General features: G+C 43.3%; 1 protein-coding gene across 2 annotated transcripts in view; it reads left to right on the top strand.

The window, feature by feature from the left end:
- The window catches only part of LOC149445876 (phospholipid-transporting ATPase ID-like), a 188,395-nt gene that overhangs the window by 91,925 nt on the left and 77,646 nt on the right, over positions 1-18,824 (top strand). The window lies entirely within an intron of this gene.

The following is an 18,824-nucleotide window of genomic DNA, read 5'->3' as shown; positions in this document are numbered from 1 at the left end:
ACATTTTTTTTTTTTTTAGACAAATAGAGATTTCTTTTGGTGGTATTTGATCACCATGGGGGGGGGGGGTTTAGGGGGGTATTTTTTGCTAAACAACCAAAAAAAGACAAAACATTTAAAAAAAAGCCTTTTTCTTCATTTCTGTTACATTTTGCAAAAAGGTCATTTTTCTTCTTCACTGATGTGCGCTGATGAGGCCCCACTGATAGGCTGCACTGATGGGCACTGATAGGCTGGGCTGATGGGCACTGATAGGCTGGGCTGATGGGCACTGATGGGCTGGGCTGATGGGCACTGATGGGCTGGGCTGATGAAGCACCACTGATAGGTACTGATAGGCTGCACTGATGGGCACTGATAGGCTGGGCTGATGGGCACTGATAGGCTGGGCTGATGGGCACTGATGGGCTGGGCTGATGAAGCACCACTGATAGGTACTGATAGGCTGCACTGATGGGCACTGATAGGCTGGGTTGATGAGGCTCCACTGATAGGCTGCACTGATGGGCACTGATAGGCTGGGCTGATGAGGCACCACTGATAGGTACTGATAGGCTGCACTGATGGGCACTGATAGGCTGGGTTGATGAGGCTCCACTGATAGGCTGCACTGATGGGCACTGTTAGGCTGGGCTGATGAGGCACCACTGACAGGCACTGATAGGCTGCACTGATGGGCACTGATAGACGGGGCTGATGTGGCTCCACTGATAGGCACTGATAGGCGGGGCTGATGAGGCTCTACTGATAGGCTGCACTGATGGGCACTGATATGCTGCACTGATGGAGCTACACTGATAAGGCTGCTGGTTGGAACAGGAAGGGGCCATCCCCAAACTCTTCCCACAAAGTTGGGAGCATGAAATTGTCCAAAATGTCGCCTTAAGAGTTCCCTTCACTGGAACTAGGAGGCCAAGTTCAACCCCTGAAAAACAACCCCACACCATAATCCCCCCTCCACCGATATTTACACTTGGCACAATGCAGTCAGGCAAGTACCGTTCTCCTGGCAACCACCAAACCCAGACAGGTCCAACGAATTGTCACAGAGAGAAGCGTGATTGGTCACTCCAGAGAACACGTCTCCTCTACTCTAGAGTCCAGTGGCGGCGTGCTTTACGCCACGGCATCCGATGCTTTGCATTGCACTTGGTGATGGAAGGCTTGGATGCAGCTGCTCGGCCATGGAAACCCATTCCATGAAGCTCTCTACGCACTGTTGTTGGGCTCATCTGAAGGCCACACCAAGTTTGGAGGTCTTTAGCTATTGTCTCTGCAGACAGTTGGTGACTTCTGCGCACTGTGCGCTTCAGCATGCGCTGACCCCGCCCTGTCATGTGACGTGGCCTACCACTTGGTGGCTGAGTGGCTGTTGCTCCCAGTTGCTTCCACTTTGTTATAATCCCACTAACAGTTGAGCGTGGAATATTTAGTAGCCAGGAAGTGTCACGGATGGACTTATTGCACAGGTGGCCACCTATCACGGGACCACGCTTGGAGTCACTGAGCTCCTGAGAGCGACCCATTCTTTCACCAATGTTTGTAGAAGCAGTCTGCATGCCTAGGGGCTTGATTGTATACACCTGTGTCCATGGAGGGGATTGGAACACCTGAATCACATGATATGGAGGGGATTGGAACACCTGAACCACATGATATGGAGGGGATTGGAACACCTGAATCACATGATATGGAGGGGATTGGAACACCTGAATCACGTGATATGGAGGGGATTGGAACACCTGAATCACATGATATGGAGGGGATTCGAACACCTGAATCACATGATATGGAGGGCAGGGACAATACTTTTGACAATATAGTGTGTGAACAGGCACAATGGAAACCAATGTTATTTCACGTCATGCGATTTGGATGTGGTTCAAAATGCATCCAATCCACATATATGTGAGCCGGCTCTCAGTCTTGCACAGTTGTACCCAGAACTGGGACTTGTCCATCCAGCGCCCAGGGCAAGGATGTGGAACAGCGCCCCCCTCCCCCACTACTAATGCATGTTGTAGAATGGCTGTACCACCTTCATCCTCTGCCCCCCTTGCTCTGCTGCGCCCAGGGCAGCTGCCCCTCCTGCCCACCCCTTGTCCCGGCCCTGGTGCTTTGTAGAAGAGGATACACTTTTATCATTCTATCCCATTTTGAGGATTCTTTCAGCACTTGAGGTTGAATCTTTGAGTGTGACCTCACTCCCCCAAATCATGCCTTCATCTACTTCTCTCTCCAGAAGGGTGGCACCATCTTTGCTCAGGCATCACCCAGAGATACCACCTATGTCCTGGACTGGGATGACACAATCCTGTAGATCCTGGTGCCTGTGCGGTTCTTGGCTTGGTGTTCACAAATGACTGACACAGATCAGCCCCTGATGCAGTCTGATCACTGGAGGGAGGGAGATTGAGGAAATGCTTCCTCCTCCTTCTACAAAGTTACAATGTACAGTCATATCACTGGGGGAGGGAAGACTGAGGAAATGCCTCCTCCTCCTTCTACAAAGTTACAATGTCCAGTCTGATCACTGGGGGAGGGAAGACTGAGGAAATGCCTCCTCCTCCTTCTACAAAGTTATAATGTACAGTCTGATCAATGGGGGGATGGGAGATTGAGGAAATGCTTCCCTCCTGCCTGCAACAGACCGATGACCTCATCTCAGCCGAGGCGAATGTGCTGGATTGAGCTCGAGGACGGCTTGTTAATGACAAAAAGTAGAGCTTTGCTGACAACTGGTGTAGATGAGGAATTTGTACGGCACTGACAGGTCCACTTTCATATATCACACACCCAATATAGAGAGAATGTCATGCGTTACCCAATCAGGGAATGACTCATGGATTATATATTAACCACCCACCCTCCTAGATCGCTAAAAGTCCCCACTTTGCACAGTTTCAAGTGCGCTCATCGAGTTTGTTTTGCTGTCAGGTAATGAGAGGGAGGAATTGTTTTCTGACATCAAAATGACTTTTAGGCAGCCCATACATTGATCATTATTATTATTATTTTTATTTTTAAAGTCGGCCGTATACGGGTAGAATTCCGAAAGAATTTTCTTTCAAAAATCATTTCTAAGAATTTTGGTTCAAATTTCGCACCATTAGTAGATCATAGAAACGGACGATTTTTGTGTGACCATCAAATCCATTCAACAATTCACAAAAAGAACTTTGGGGAACTGGAGGAAGTACAGAGAAGGGCAACTAAAGTGATAAGAGGCATGGAGGAGATCAGCTATGAGGAAAGATTAGAGGGACTGAATGTATTCTCTACTGAGAAGAGGAGATTAAGGGGGATATGATCACCATGTATAATACATAAGGGGGGATATGATCTCCATGTATAATACATAAGGGGGGATATGATCTCCATGTATAATACATAAGGGGGGATATGATCTCCATGTATAATACATAAGGGGGGATATGATCTCCATGTATAATACATAAGGGGGGGATATGATCTCCATGTATAATACATAAGGGGGGGATATGATCTCCATGTATAATACATAAGGGGGATATGATCTCCATGTATAATACATAAGGGGGGATATGATCTCCATGTATAATACATAAGGGGGATATGATCACCATGTATAATACATAAGGGGGGATATGATCTCCATGTATAATACATAAGGGGGGATATGATCACCATGTATAATACATAAGGGGGGGGTATGATCTCCATGTATAATACATAAGGGGGGATATGATCTCCATGTATAATACATAAGGGGGGGATATGATCTCCATGTATAATACATAAGGGGGGGATATGATCTCCATGTATAATACATAAGGGGGGGATATGATCTCCATGTATAATACATAAGGGGGGATATGACCACCATGTATAATACATAAAGGGGGGATATGATCTCCATGTATAATACATAAGGGGGGATATGATCTCCATGTATAATACATAAGGGGGGATATGATCTCCATGTATAATACATAAGGGGGGATATGATCTCCATGTATAATACATAAGGGGGGGATATGATCTCCATGTATAATACATAAGGGGGGGATATGATCTCCATGTATAATACATAAGGGGGATATGATCTCCATGTATAATACATAAGGGGGGATATGATCTCCATGTATAATACATAAGGGGGATATGATCACCATGTATAATACATAAGGGGGGATATGATCTCCATGTATAATACATAAGGGGGGATATGATCACCATGTATAATACATAAGGGGGGGGTATGATCTCCATGTATAATACATAAGGGGGGATATGATCTCCATGTATAATACATAAGGGGGGGATATGATCTCCATGTATAATACATAAGGGGGGGATATGATCTCCATGTATAATACATAAGGGGGGGATATGATCTCCATGTATAATACATAAGGGGGGATATGACCACCATGTATAATACATAAAGGGGGGATATGATCTCCATGTATAATACATAAGGGGGGGATATGATCTCCATGTATAATACATAAAGGGGGATATGATCTCCATGTATAATACATAAGGGGGGATATGATCACCATGTATAATACATAAGGGGGATATGATCTCCATGTATAATACATAAGGGGGATATGATCTCCATGTATAATACATAAGGGGGGATGTGATCTCCATGTATAATACATAAGGGGGGATGTGATCTCCATGTATAATACATAAGGGGGGATGTGATCACCATGTATAATACATAAGGGGGGATATGATCTCCATGTATAATACATAAGGGGGGATATGATCTCCATGTATAATACATAAGGGGGGGATATGATTTCCATGTATAATACATAAGGGGGGATATGACCACCATGTATAATACATAAGGGGGGATATGATCTCCATGTATAATACATAAGGGGGGATATGATATCCATGTATAATACATAAGGGGGGATATGACCACCATGTATAATACATAAGGGGGGATATGATCTCCATGTATAATACATAAGGGGGGATATGATATCCATGTATAATACATAAGGGGGGATATGATCTCCATGTATAATACATAAGGGGGGATATGATCTCCATGTATAATACATAAGGGGGATATGATCTCCATGTATAATACATAAGGGGGGGATATGATCTCCATGTATAATACATAAGGGGGATATGATCTCCATGTATAATACATAAGGGGGATATGATCTCCATGTATAATACATAAGGGGGGATGTGATCTCCATGTATAATACATAAGGGGGGATGTGATCTCCATGTATAATACATAAGGGGGGATGTGATCACCATGTATAATACATAAGGGGGGATATGATCTCCATGTATAATACATAAGGGGGGATATGATCTCCATGTATAATACATAAGGGGGGGATATGATTTCCATGTATAATACATAAGGGGGGATATGACCACCATGTATAATACATAAGGGGGGATATGATCTCCATGTATAATACATAAGGGGGGATATGATATCCATGTATAATACATAAGGGGGGATATGACCACCATGTATAATACATAAGGGGGGATATGATCTCCATGTATAATACATAAGGGGGGATATGATATCCATGTATAATACATAAGGGGGGATATGATCTCCATGTATAATACATAAGGGGGATATGATCTCCATGTATAATACATAAGGGGGGATATGATCTCCATGTATAATACATAAGGGGGGATATGATCTCCATGTATAATACATAAGGGGGATATGATCTCCATGTATAATACATAAGGGGGGATATGATCTCCATGTATAATACATAAGGGGGGATATGATCTCCATGTATAATACATAAGGGGGTGGATATGATCTCCATGTATAATACATAAGGGGGGATATGATCTCCATGTATAATACATAAGGGGGGATATGATCTCCATGTATAATACATAAGGGGGATATGATCTCCATGTATAATACATAAGGGGGGATATGATCTCCATGTATAATACATAAGGGGGGATATGATCTCCATGTATAATACATAAGGGGGATATGATCTCCATGTATAATACATAAGGGGGGATATGATCTCCATGTATAATACATAAGGGGGGATATGATCTCCATGTATAATACATGAGGGGGGGGATATGATCTCCATGTATAATACATAAGGGGGGATATGATCTCCATGTATAATACATAAGGAGGGATATGATCTCCATGTATAATACATAAGGGGGGATATGATCTCCATGTATAATACATAAGGGGGGATATGATCTCCAGGTATAATACATAAGGGGGGGATATGATCTCCATGTATAAATACATCAGTGGTTCATATAGTGAACTCGGTGTAGTTATTCCCCCTGAGGTCATCACAGAGGACAAGGGGGCGCTCTTTACATCTGGAGGAAAAGAAATGTAATCTCCAAACACGGAAAGGTTTCTTCACAGTAAGAGCTGTGAGAATATGGAATAGACTCCCTCCAGAGTTGGTTGTGGCCAGCTCAGTGGATTGCTGTAGGAAAGTCCTGGATCCTTTCTTGGATACACAGAATATAACTGGATATAACATTTATAGGGAAAGTTGATCCAGGGAATATCCGATTGCCTCTCGGGGGATCAGGAAGGAATTTTTTCCCCTGCAGGAACAAATTGGATTGTGCTTTGCTGGGTTTTTTGCTTTCCTCTGGATCAACTGTGGATGTAGGATTGTAACTTTTTTTTTTTAATAGTTGAACTGGAAGGACTTATGTCTTTTTTCAGCCAGACTAACTATGTAACTATGAATCTGAGTGATTGGGCATGTTGGAAATGTTATGAAAAATGAATGAATTCCGAATAAATGATGGGAGAATTGTTTGAGAAATATAAAGCTGTGACCTGGAAAGAAAAGAAAATTCTTGGCCACGAAAATTATTTTCTATAGCAGCATGAGGAGAAATTGAAGGATTGGTTGGTTGAATTTCAAAATCAATGGTGGCACCATTGGATTACAAAAGGCCCTAAATTTCCAATTTTCTAAAGAAAATTAATTCAGAATTCGACCCAGGTATGGCCTAGTTTCGTTCGGCCACCAAGTTGAACAGCAATAAAAAAAAAAAGACCAGATTCCCCCACCAACACATTTGATGTGGATGCGGGACTCCTTCCCCTCGTCAGAATACAATGATCAGGGTTGCCGGCTATAGCAGGCAGGACTCATCATTCGGGAGAAACCTAACAGGGTGCTTGTACAGAAGATAATCAATAGATCCACTTCTGTGTGACCAGCCTGCCAATACATGAATCAAAATTTGTCCATTTCCTGCTGAACCGGCTGATTTTTTATCCATCTCTGGACAGCTTTAGTGTGTTCATTAGTTACATCTACAACAATGGTGTAACTACAACCATCCCACACCCAGCGACTGCTATGGGGCCCAGGGCTGTCCAGCTACATGGATACAAGGTGAAGACATTCAGATGACATGACCAGATCTGACGTTTGTGATCTTCTAAACAGTTGCTATGAAGACAATTTGTATTCTGTATCACTAGAGGAACAGCATCTGATGTGGAGATTAGATAGACAAGGGGGCCCTTAAAGAAGAAGTCTCATTAGACCTCCTCCTGTCCCCAGGGGGACAAAGTGCTGCATGCTACAGGAGGAAGTCTGATGAGATTACCTCTTTAGGGCCCCTACATGCACTTTGTCTCCTGGGGGACAGGAGGACGTTTGATGAGACTAGTTCCTAAGGGGCCCCTTAAATGCACTTTTATCTCATGGGGGACAGGAGGAAGTTTGATGAGACTCCTTCTATAGGGGCCCCCTACATGCACTTTGTCCCCTGGAGATAGGAGGCAGTTTGAGGGCCCTCTACATGCACCTTGTCCCCTTGGGGACAGGAGGAAGTTTGAGGAGACTATGTCTTTAGGGATCCCCTACATGCAGTTTGTCCCCTGGGGACAGTAGGAAGTTTGAGGAGACTCGTTCCTCAGGGGCCCCTTAAATGCACTTTGTCCCCTCAGGACAGGAGAAAGTTTGAACGCCCTTTACATGCACTTTGTCCCCTGGGGGACAGGAGGAAGTTTGATGAGACTCTTTAGGGTCCCCTCTGTATCCCCTGGGGGACAGGGGGAAGTTTGAGGAGACTACATTTTTAGAGGCCCCCTACATGCACTTTGTCCCCTGGGAGACAGGAGGAATTCTGAGGCCCCCTACATGTATTTTGTCTCCTGGTGGACAGGAGTACATTTGATAAAACTCATTCTTTGGGGGCCCCTACATGCACTGTGCCCCCTGGGGGACAGGAGGAAGTTTGATGAGACTCTTTCTTTAGGGCCCCTACATGCCAGGAGGAAGTTTGATTAAACTACTTCTTTAGGGCCCCCTACTTGCACTGCATCTCCTGGGGAACAGGAGGTGGTTTGAGAAGACTACGTCTTTAGGGGCCCCCTACATGCATTTTGTCCCCTGGTGGACATGAGTACATTTGATAAAACTCATTCTTTAGGGGTCCCTACATGCACTGGGGAACAGGAGAAAGTTTGATGACACTACTTCATTTTGGGCCCCTTACATGCACTTTGTCCCCTGGAGAACAGGAGGAAGTTTGATGAAACTTCTTCATTTTGGGCCCCTTACATGCACTGTGTCCCCTGGAGAACAGTAGGGAGTTTGAGGTCCCCGTAAATGCACTTTATTCCATTCTTCTCCTTGGTGTGGATGTTGAGCACAGACATGCAAAACGCATCCAGAATGCATCTGCACTACATTTCTACAGTGTGGACCAGCCCTTCCAGAAAATAAAAAAAATGTCTTTGGTTGCAGCAGAAGAGACCTTGACTCCAAAAAAAGGGGAGGGGCCATTATCCACCAATGACATCCCCTTTCCTCGCAGAGTCACAAATTGACATTTCCCAGATGTTTGGTGTGATATCACGATATTGGTCCTCACTGCATAAATTTGGCGTGATATCACGATACTGGTCCTCACTGCAGATGTTTGGCGTGATATCAAGATATTGGTCCTCACTGCAGATATTTGGCGTGATATCACGATATTGGTCCTCACTGTACATTGTGGTAGGATAGTCCCGGTTCTTGTTTCTGTCCATGAAACAAAAGTGGCGACTTCCCCCCCCCCCCGCCCTAATTATGTTTAATGACTCTCTATATTTATATGTCTGCTTCTGGATATTGTGGCTTTATTACCGCGATTGGCGTCACGCCTCCATTGTCCTTCACTCAGGGATGTTTTATACCTCACCCTCAGTCTGTTTATTTATGGATTTATTTTTTGCAAGTTTAACAAACCTTTCCTGTCTTTTTATTTATTTCAGGTACTTCTATAGCGCCATTAATGTACGCAACACTTTACATATATATTGTACATTCACATCAGTCCCTAACCCTCAAGGAGCGTGCAATCTAAGGTCCCTAACTCATATCCATACATACACATACTAGGGACAATTTAGACAGGAGCCAATTCACCTACCAGCATGTCTGTGGAGTGTGGGAGGAAACCGGAGTTCCTGGAGGAAACCTACGCAGGCACAGGGAGAACATGCAAACTCCAGGCAGGTGGTGCTGTGTTTGAGATTCAAACCAGCGACCTGAGTACTGCCAGGCGGGAGTGCTAGCCACTTATATATATAATCCAAATACAAGAGCCATGCTACTCGAATCTTTGCTTTTTATAGAAACTACACATAGCAGTTCATCCACTGAAACGGCATGTAAATTTGTGTGTGCAAACTAGGGGCAAAATCGAGTGTTCTCGGGATATATGATCTGCAGAGTCGAATGTGTGAATGGGGAAAATACCTCTTTATGGCCACTAGATGGAGCTGAAGAGTATACTTATTTCGAAGGATAGTTATCGCCATCTAGTGGTTATAACGCGGTATTTTCCCAAATCCATACATTCCCGATCTGCAGAAAATATAGCTGCAGAACATTCAGTTTTGCCCCATTGACACAGAGAGAATGTACATGCAGTTTCCATGGATGAACAGCTATGCGAGTTTTTTAAAAATACACCTCCGGTGTCCTTTGCGTATTTCTTCAAAATATTTGAAGTTATCCAGCATGAAACAACTGCTGTACTTTTCCCTGTGCAGGAGCTTCCTGGTCTGGTCTCCTCCAACCCCCCCCCCCCCCACCCCCCATGGTCTTCTACAGGTAGCCTGTAGTGGGTGAAGTCTGGTCTCCGCCCCCTCCTGTAATCTACAGGTAGCCTGTAGTGGGTGAAGTCTGGTCTCCGCCCCCTCCTGTAGTCTACAGGTAGCCTGTAGTGGGTGAAGTCTGGTCTCCGCCCCCTCCTGTAATCTACAGGTAGCCTGTAGTGGGTGAAGTCTGGTCTCCGCCCCCTCCTGTAATCTACAGGTAGCCTCCCACAGCTCTCACTCTCTGCACAGGCTATGTCACTGCTACTTTAACGAGATAATATCTGGGTTTACAAAGACATTTGGTGCGCACAAAGTGGACTTGTGTCTATTGAAGAATGTATGGATATGAAGGTTTTCTGGCTCCGCGGTTCATCTTTAAAGTCCAAATCTAGTCAAACGTTTCATTTCTTTTTAGGTGCGGCAGGAAACTGCATAGCTGTATGTCCGGGTCTGCATGTACCAATCAGCAATGTGCACACAGGGCAGGAATGAACGTTCTCTAGGCTATTCTCTCCTCTGAACGAACGTTCTCTAGGCTATTCTCTCCTCTGAAAGGAACGTTCTCTAGGCTATTCTCTCCTCTGAACGAACGTTCTCTAGGCTATTCTCTCCTCTGAACGAACGTTCTCTAGGCTATTCTCTCCTCTGAACGAACGTTCTCTAGGCTATTCTCTCCTCTGAACAAACGTTCTCTAGGCTATTCTCTCCTCTGAACGAACGTTCTCTAGGCTATTCCTTCCTCTGAATGAACGTTCTCTAGGCTATTCCTTCCTCTGAATGAACGTTCTCTAGGCTATTCTCTCCTCTAAATGAACGTCTCTAGGCTATTCTCTCCTCTGAACGTACATTGTCTAGATAAACTGATGAAAAACTGATGTAAAGTGATGAAAAAAACAGATGTAAACTGATGAAAAATGGATGTAAACAGATAAAAAAAAAAATGGATGTAAACCGATGAAAAATGGATGTAAACTGATGAAAAATGGATGTAAACTGATGCAAAAATGGATGAAAAAAACAGATGTAAACTGATAAAAAAAATGGATGTAAACTGATAAAAAAAAATAGATGTAATCTGATGAAAAAACGGATGAAAAAAACAGATTTAAACCGATAAAAAAAAATGGATGTAAACTGATGAAAAAAAATGGATGTAAACTGATGAAAAAACAGATATAAATGGATGAAAAAAAGGGTGTAAACTGATGAAAAACTGATGTAAACTGATGAAAAAAACGGATGAAAAACTGATGAAAAAAATGGATGTAAACTGATGAAAAAACGGATGTAAACAGATGAAAAAATGGATGTAAATGGATGAAAAAAACGGATGTAAACTGATGAAAAACTGATGTAAACTGATGAAAAAAAACAGATGTAAACTGATGAAAAAAAAAACGGTTGTAAAATTATAAAAAAATGGATGTAAACATGAAAAAAACTATGTAAACTGATGACAAAAAACAGATGTAAAGTAATGAAAAAATGGATGTAAACTGATGCAAAAATGGTTGAAAAAACAGATGTAAACTGATGAAAAACAGATGTAAACTGATGAAAATCTGATGTAAACTGATGAAAAAACAGATGTAAAGGGATGAAAAACTGATGTAAACTGATGAAAAACTGATGTAAACTGATGAAAAAACGGATATAAATGGATGAAAAAAACGGGTGTAAACTGATGAAAAACTGAGGTAAACTGATGAAAAAAATGGGTGAAAAACTGATGTAAATAGATGAAAAAACAGATGTAAATGGTTGAAAAAAACAGATGTAAACTGATTAAAAAACGGATGTAAACTGATGAAAAAAAACCAGATGTAAAATTATGAAAAAATGGATGTAAACATGAAAAAAACTGATGTCAACTGATGACAAAAAACAGATGTAAAGTAATGAAAAAATGGATGTAAACTGATGCAAAAATGGTTGAAAAAAAACAGATGTAAACGGATGAAAAACTGATGAAAACGGATGAAAAAACGGATATAAACTGATCTGTCTTGAGAACTGAACTGATGAAATAACCGTCACGCCGTGTGGGACCCTTACTCTAAACTGGAATCCTGTAAAGGCTTTTATAACGACACCTCTGGAGATTTTCAGGTACTGCAGTTTGGCGCCGTCGCACGGGCGGACGCAGTTTTGAAGCCTGACATGTTGGATATCTGTTTACTTGTAAAAGATCACATCATCTTTTATATTTTATTATCTGGCATTATATTGCGTTTTTGTGTATTTTTCAAAGAACTTTGCATTTGGAAGACCTCCGCGCAAATACCGCCTGACATAAAACAAGGCAACACCCCCCATTTCATTCCCTAGGGGCCTCTGCCCACAAAATAGAATGTTCCGAGATCCTAAGTTGTTTTCTAGCACCAAAGTGATTTTTTTCACATGTCAGAATCGGCCTGGACTGGAAATGGTTAAAAATGCCCAATTCCCTTCAATAACATGCCTGGGGGGAGGGGGGGGGTTGGGGGTTGTCCCCTAAACCTGCCTGTGAAGTGGTGCGTCTGTATGATGTATACAGCGCAGTACAGCAACACTGACATTCAGCCCGGGTTCACACTGATGCGGTGCGGTATATCGCATGTAAGTCGCACAGGAACTGCACCGCATTCCTGTGCAGATCACATGCGATTTGTGTGCGGTGCGATTGGATGGCTCCAATCACACCGCACCAAAAAAGTGCAGGACCCTTTTCTTGATCCGCACTAGAATTGGATCGCATGGGTATTCACACCCATGCGATCCGATTCTGCACATCGCACAGTGTTTTGCGGACCAATTTGCGGACCAATTTGCGGACCAATTTTGGGGTGTTGTTAACTTAACATACACACCCGCAGTGGTGTGCATAAATGGGGTGCGATTGTGATGCGGTGCGGAATTCGCTATGAATTGGCCTGGGCAGGAAAGGGGTGAAAGTGCCCAGCAGGCAGAGGGGTAAACAAAAATATTGTTTTATTATTATTAATATTATTATTAAAATATTTGCATATTCTTAAACATCTTTAAAACAAGTTCTCACTGACCTCTGTAGCTGCAGCCACTGTGGGGCCATTCATACTCAAAAGATTACAGCAGAGACTTTGAAGTTGGGATAAAGTATAACTTTTAAGATTCGTTTTGGACAGAGTGGACATGGATTAGAACCCCTTGGGTGTGCACTGTTACCTTTTTACATATTTAATTTTTGGGGGGATGGTAAATATACAAGAGGGACTTTTTGGGGATTCCCTTTATAATGCATTTTCTGGTCACCTGTTACCCCTTTATATGCCCAATGGGCTTTTTCAAGCTTTAAAGTGCACCCGTGACTATGAACAATAAAATATTTGCATATTCCTAAACAGCTTTAAAACAAGTCCTCACTGACCTCTGTAGCTGCAACCACTGTGGGGCCATTCATTCTCAAAAGATTCCAGCACAGGCTTTGAAGTTGGGATAAAGTATAGCTAAAGACAAAACTTTTTTTTTTTTATTATGTTTGGACGGAGTGGAGAGGGATTGCAACCCCTTGGTTGTGCACTGTTACCTTTTTACATATTTAGGGGGATGGTAAATATACAAGAGGGACTTTTTGGGGATTCCCCTTATACTGCATTTTCTGGTCACCTGTTACCCCCTTTATATGCCCAATGGGCTTTTTTCAAGTTTTTTTTCAAGCTTTAAAGTGCTCCCGCCTCACTGACCTCTGTGAGCTGCAGCCACTGTGGGGCCATTCATTCTCAAAAGATTCCAGCAGAGACTTTGAAGTTGGGATAAAGTATAGCTAAAGACAAAACCTTTTTTTTTATTGTGTTTTGGATGGAGTGGAGAGGGATTAGACCCCCTGTCAGGTTTTTATTCCTGTCTGTGTCCCCAGTAGAGAGATTCTCCTTCTCTTTCTGTCCTATATTCTATAACTCCGGTTAACAAAAAAAAATTAAAAATATTCTGGCCTGGACTTTTTCAGGGCGCTGATTCCAAATATGATCTCAGATTTTCTCTATCACGTCTCATTTTTATGCTATCGGCATATCCCGTTGTCCTTGACTTTACCCGAAATGAACTCTTTGTCACTTAGGATTGCGAGTCAGTGATGCTTTAGTGTGTCGATATGATGCTGTATTTTTAGGATAGTGTTTATAATATCATTTTATGTAGATATCCACATTTATTTAATATTTTCCTTCTGCAAGGAGGTCACACCAAATACCTTTGTTTCCTGTGCTACTGGGACAGTAGGGCTACATTAGAACACTGGATTAACTCCTCGCCTACCGGGCACTTCTACCCCCTTCCTGCCTACCGGGCACTTCTACCCCCTTCCTGCCTACAGGGCACTTCTACCCCCTTCCTGCCTACCGGGCACTTCTACCCCCTTCCTGCCTACAGGGCACTTCTACCCCCTTCCTGCCTACAGGGCACTTCTACCCCCTTCCTGCCTACAGAGCACTTCTACCCCCTTCCTGCCTACAGAGCGCTTCTACCCCCTTCCTGCCTACAGGGCGCTTCTACCCCCTTCCTGCCTACAGGGCACTTCTACCCCCTTCCTGCCTACCGGGCACTCATACCCCCTTCCTGCCTACCCGGCACTCATACCCCCTTCCTGCCTACAGGGCACTTCTACCCCCTTCCTGCCTACAGGGCACTTCTACCCCCTTCCTGCCTACCAGACACTTCTACCCCCTTCCTGCCTACAGGGCACTTCTACCCCCTTCCTGCCTACAGGGCACTTCTACCCCCTTCCTGCCTACCAGACACTTCTACCCCCTTCCTGCCTACAGGACACTTCTACCCCCTTCCTGCCTACAGGACACTTCTACCCCCTTCCTGCCTACAGGGCGCTTCTACCCCCTTCCTGCCTACAGGACACTTCTACCCCCTTCCTGCCTACAGGACACTTCTACCCCCTTCCTGCCTACAGGACACTTCTACCCCCTTCCTGCCTACAGGGCACTTCTACCCCCTTCCTGCCTACCGGGCACTTCTACCCCCTTCCTGCCTACCGGGCACTTCTACCCCCTTCCTGCCTACAGGGCACTTCTACCCCTTCCTGCCTACAGGGCACTTCTACCCCCTTCCTGCCCAGGCCAATTTTCAGCTTTCAGCGCTGTCATACTTTGAATGACAATTGCGCGGTCATGCAACACTGTACCCATATGAAATTTTTATAATTTTTTTTTGAGACAGAGCTTTCTTTTGGTAGTATTTAATCACCTCTGGGATTTTTATTTTTTCTTAAACAAAAAAATGTTTTTTCTTAGTTTTTGTTATACAATTTTGTAAATAAATGATTTTGCTCCTTCACTGATGTGTGCTAATGAGGCTGCAGTGATGGGCACTGATAGGTGGCACTGATGGGCACTGATGAGGAGGCACTGGTAGGTTGCACTGATGGGCATTGACAGGCATCACTGATGGGCATTGAAAGGCAGCACTGATACATGACACTAATATATGGCACTGATATATGGCACTGATAGGCGGCACTGACTGGCACTGATAGGCGGCACTGACTGGCACTGTTAGGCGGCACTGATAGGTGGCACTGATTGGCAGCACTGATAGGTGGCACTGATTGGCATTGATAGGTGGCACTGACTGGCACTGATGGGTGACATTGAAAGGAAGCTCAGATGGGCACTGATATGTGGCATTGATGTGCACTGGCACATGGCACTGATGGGCAGTGCCCTGATGATCAGTGTAGATGTCCCCTCTGAGGAATGCCGATTACTGGCTCTCCTCTCCTCTGTCAGTGTGACAGCTCGTGAGGAGAGAAATGCCGATAACCGGCATTTCCCTGTTTACATGTGATCAGCTGTGATTGGACACAGCCGATCACATGACCGAGCCGACATTATTATTATTATTATACAGTATTTATAAAGTGCCAATAGTTTGCTCAGCGCTGACATCTTCGGCTCTTTCCGTGATCCGCTGTGTCCGAGGGACACAGCGCACCAGCAATCGCCGCGCTGCGCTCTCCCTGAGCCGTGCATGCGCGGTGAGAATGGAAGGATGTCATATGACGTCCTATCAGAATGAGAGAACCACCTTCCACCCGTCATTGCGGGCGGAAGGTGGTAATAGAAAAAAAGTCCAAAATATTATTTTTTTCTTAAAATTGTCGGTATTTTTTTCTTTATAGCGCAAAAAATAAAAACCACCCAGGCGATCAAATGCTACCAAAAGAAAGCTCTATTTGTGTTAAAAAAGGATATAAATTTCATTTGGGTGCAGCGTTGCATGACCGCGCAATTGTCAGTTAAAGTAACACAGCGCCATAACATAAAAAATAACCTGGTCAGGAAGGGGGGGAAATCCTCAGGAGGGCGAGAGGTTAAATTAAACGTATTGGGATTTTTTTTTAGCAAAGACACGGAGCAGAATACATTTTGGCCTAAATTTATGACGAAATTTGATTTTTAAAATTTTTTTATTGGACATGTTTTATAGCAAAAAGTCCAAAATGGTGTTTTTTTCTCAAAATTGTCAGTCTTTTTTTGTTTATAGCGCAAAAAATAAAAAACGCACAGGCGATCAAATACCATCAAAAGAAAGATCTATTCGTGGGAAAAAAAGACATACATTTCATTTGGGTGCAGTGTTGCATGACCGCGCAATTGTCAGTTAAAGTAACACAAAAAATAACCTGGTCAGGAAGGGGGGGAAATCCTCAGGAGGGCGAGGGGTTAATTTACACATGTTGGGATTTTTTTTTTTAGCAAAGACATGTCGCAGAATACATTTTGGCAGAAATTTATGACAAAATTTGATTTTTACATTTTTTCTTTACTGGACATGTTTTGTAGCAAAAAGTAAAAAAATATTGTTTTTTTTTCTAAATGTTTGGTTTTTTTTTTGTTTAAAGCACAAAAAATAAATAACGCACAACCGATCAAATACCACTGAAAGAAAGCTCAATTTGTGGGGAGAAAAGGACTTAAATTTTATTTGGGTGCGGAGTTGCACAACCGCGCAATTGGCCTGGTCAGGAAGGGGGGGGGGGGGGGTAAACCCTCTGGAGGGCAAGTACCATAAATAAATATTTTTATTTTTGTTTAATTCTTTTTTTAAATTGTTCCCAGAAGTACTCAGCTCTGAGGAGTGTTACCGGGTAGAAGTGTATTTCCATCAGTAATTAGAAATGATGTATAATAAATATTATTTATATCATTCTTATATATATATATAGAAAGAAAGCTCTATTTGTGGGAAAAAAGGACATAAATTTCATTGAGTATGGCGTTGCATGACCGCGCAATTGGCCTGGTCAGGAAGGGGGGGGGGTAAATCCTCTAGAGGGCAAATACCATAAATAAATAAAAAAAATTTTTTTAAATTGTACCCAGACGTACTCAGCTCTGAAAATCAGGTGTGATTTCAGGGGTGATTTTAAGTGCGATTTCAGCTGCGATTTCAGGTGCGATTTCAGCTGTGATTTCAGGGGTGATTTCAAGTGTGATTTCAGCTGCGATTTCAGGTACAATATCAGGTGCCATTTCAGCTGTGATTTCAGGTGCGATTTCAGGGGTGATTTCAGGTGCAATTTCAGGGGTGATTTCAGGTGCAATTTCAAGGGTGATTTCAGGTGCAATTTCAGGGGTGATTTCAAGTGCGATTTCAGGTGCAATTTCAGGTGCAATTTCAGCTGTGATTTCAGTGTGATTTCAGGGGTATTATCAGGTGTGATTTCAAGGGTGATTTCAGGTGCAATTTCAGGGGTGATTTCAAGTGCGATTTCAGGTGCAATTTCAAGGGTGATTTCAAGTGCGATTTCAGCTGTGGTTTCAGGTGCGATTTCAGGTGCAATTTCAGCTGTGATTTCAGGTGCGATTTCAAGTGTGATTTCAGCTGTGATTTCAGTGTGATTTCAGGTGCGATTTCAGGGGTATTATCAGGTGTGATTTCAGGTGCAGTTTCAGGTGCGATTTCAGGGGTGATTTCAAGTGCGATTTCAGGTGCGATTTCAGCATAATTTCAGGTGCGATTTCAGTGTGATTTCTGAAGACCTTATTGCTACTTGTGAAGATTTTCAGCAGTTTCTTGTAATTTGCAGTGCGATTTCCATATTCTATGTATGTGAAATCGCAACAACTGCAGAAAAAGTAATGCAAGAACTACTTTAGACACCGCTCTGCAGCAAATTGCACGTTAAGACCCCGGTCACACTGGATGCAGATTGGCATGCGATTCGCATGCCACGCGACTTGCAAATCGCATGCCAAATTGCAGCCGATTGTCCGCAATTAGAGCGGTCATATCCATGCGATTTTGACCTGGTCGAGGCGCACCGGTTTCTAAAGGAGTACATGCACTACTTGTGGTGCGATTTGCATGGACATCTGTATCAGTTGTCTTGCAAATCGCACCTGAAATCGACTTTGAAATCGTGCGACTTCGCTGTAAGTTGCATGATTTCAGAGTAGGGTGTGATGTGACCGGGGTGTAAGACACTGACATTCACATTCATGAGATGCGATTTCAGGTGCGATCTCAATGACCGGGCACTAATACAGTGAAGTATATTTTGGATACAATGTATTTGGTTTCATCCTCGGATGTCTCTGTATCAAATGAAAATTTCAGGTAAATGTATCCAATGTTCAGCCATTAGCGACTGGCTGTATCTGGGGCCCCCAGAGTCAGAAGTGATCTGGGTTGCTTTACACCCCGGTCACACAGATCCCGACTTTGAAATCGATTTACAACGAAG

Source organism: Staurois parvus, unplaced genomic scaffold (genome assembly GCF_062004578.1).
Source record: "Staurois parvus isolate SC_StPar_1 unplaced genomic scaffold, SC_StPar_1.0 ptg000706l, whole genome shotgun sequence".
Classification (NCBI taxonomy): Eukaryota; Metazoa; Chordata; class Amphibia; order Anura; family Ranidae; genus Staurois; species Staurois parvus.
Note: the sequence above shows the minus strand (reverse complement) of the source record. Positions and strands in the feature narration are given on the sequence as shown.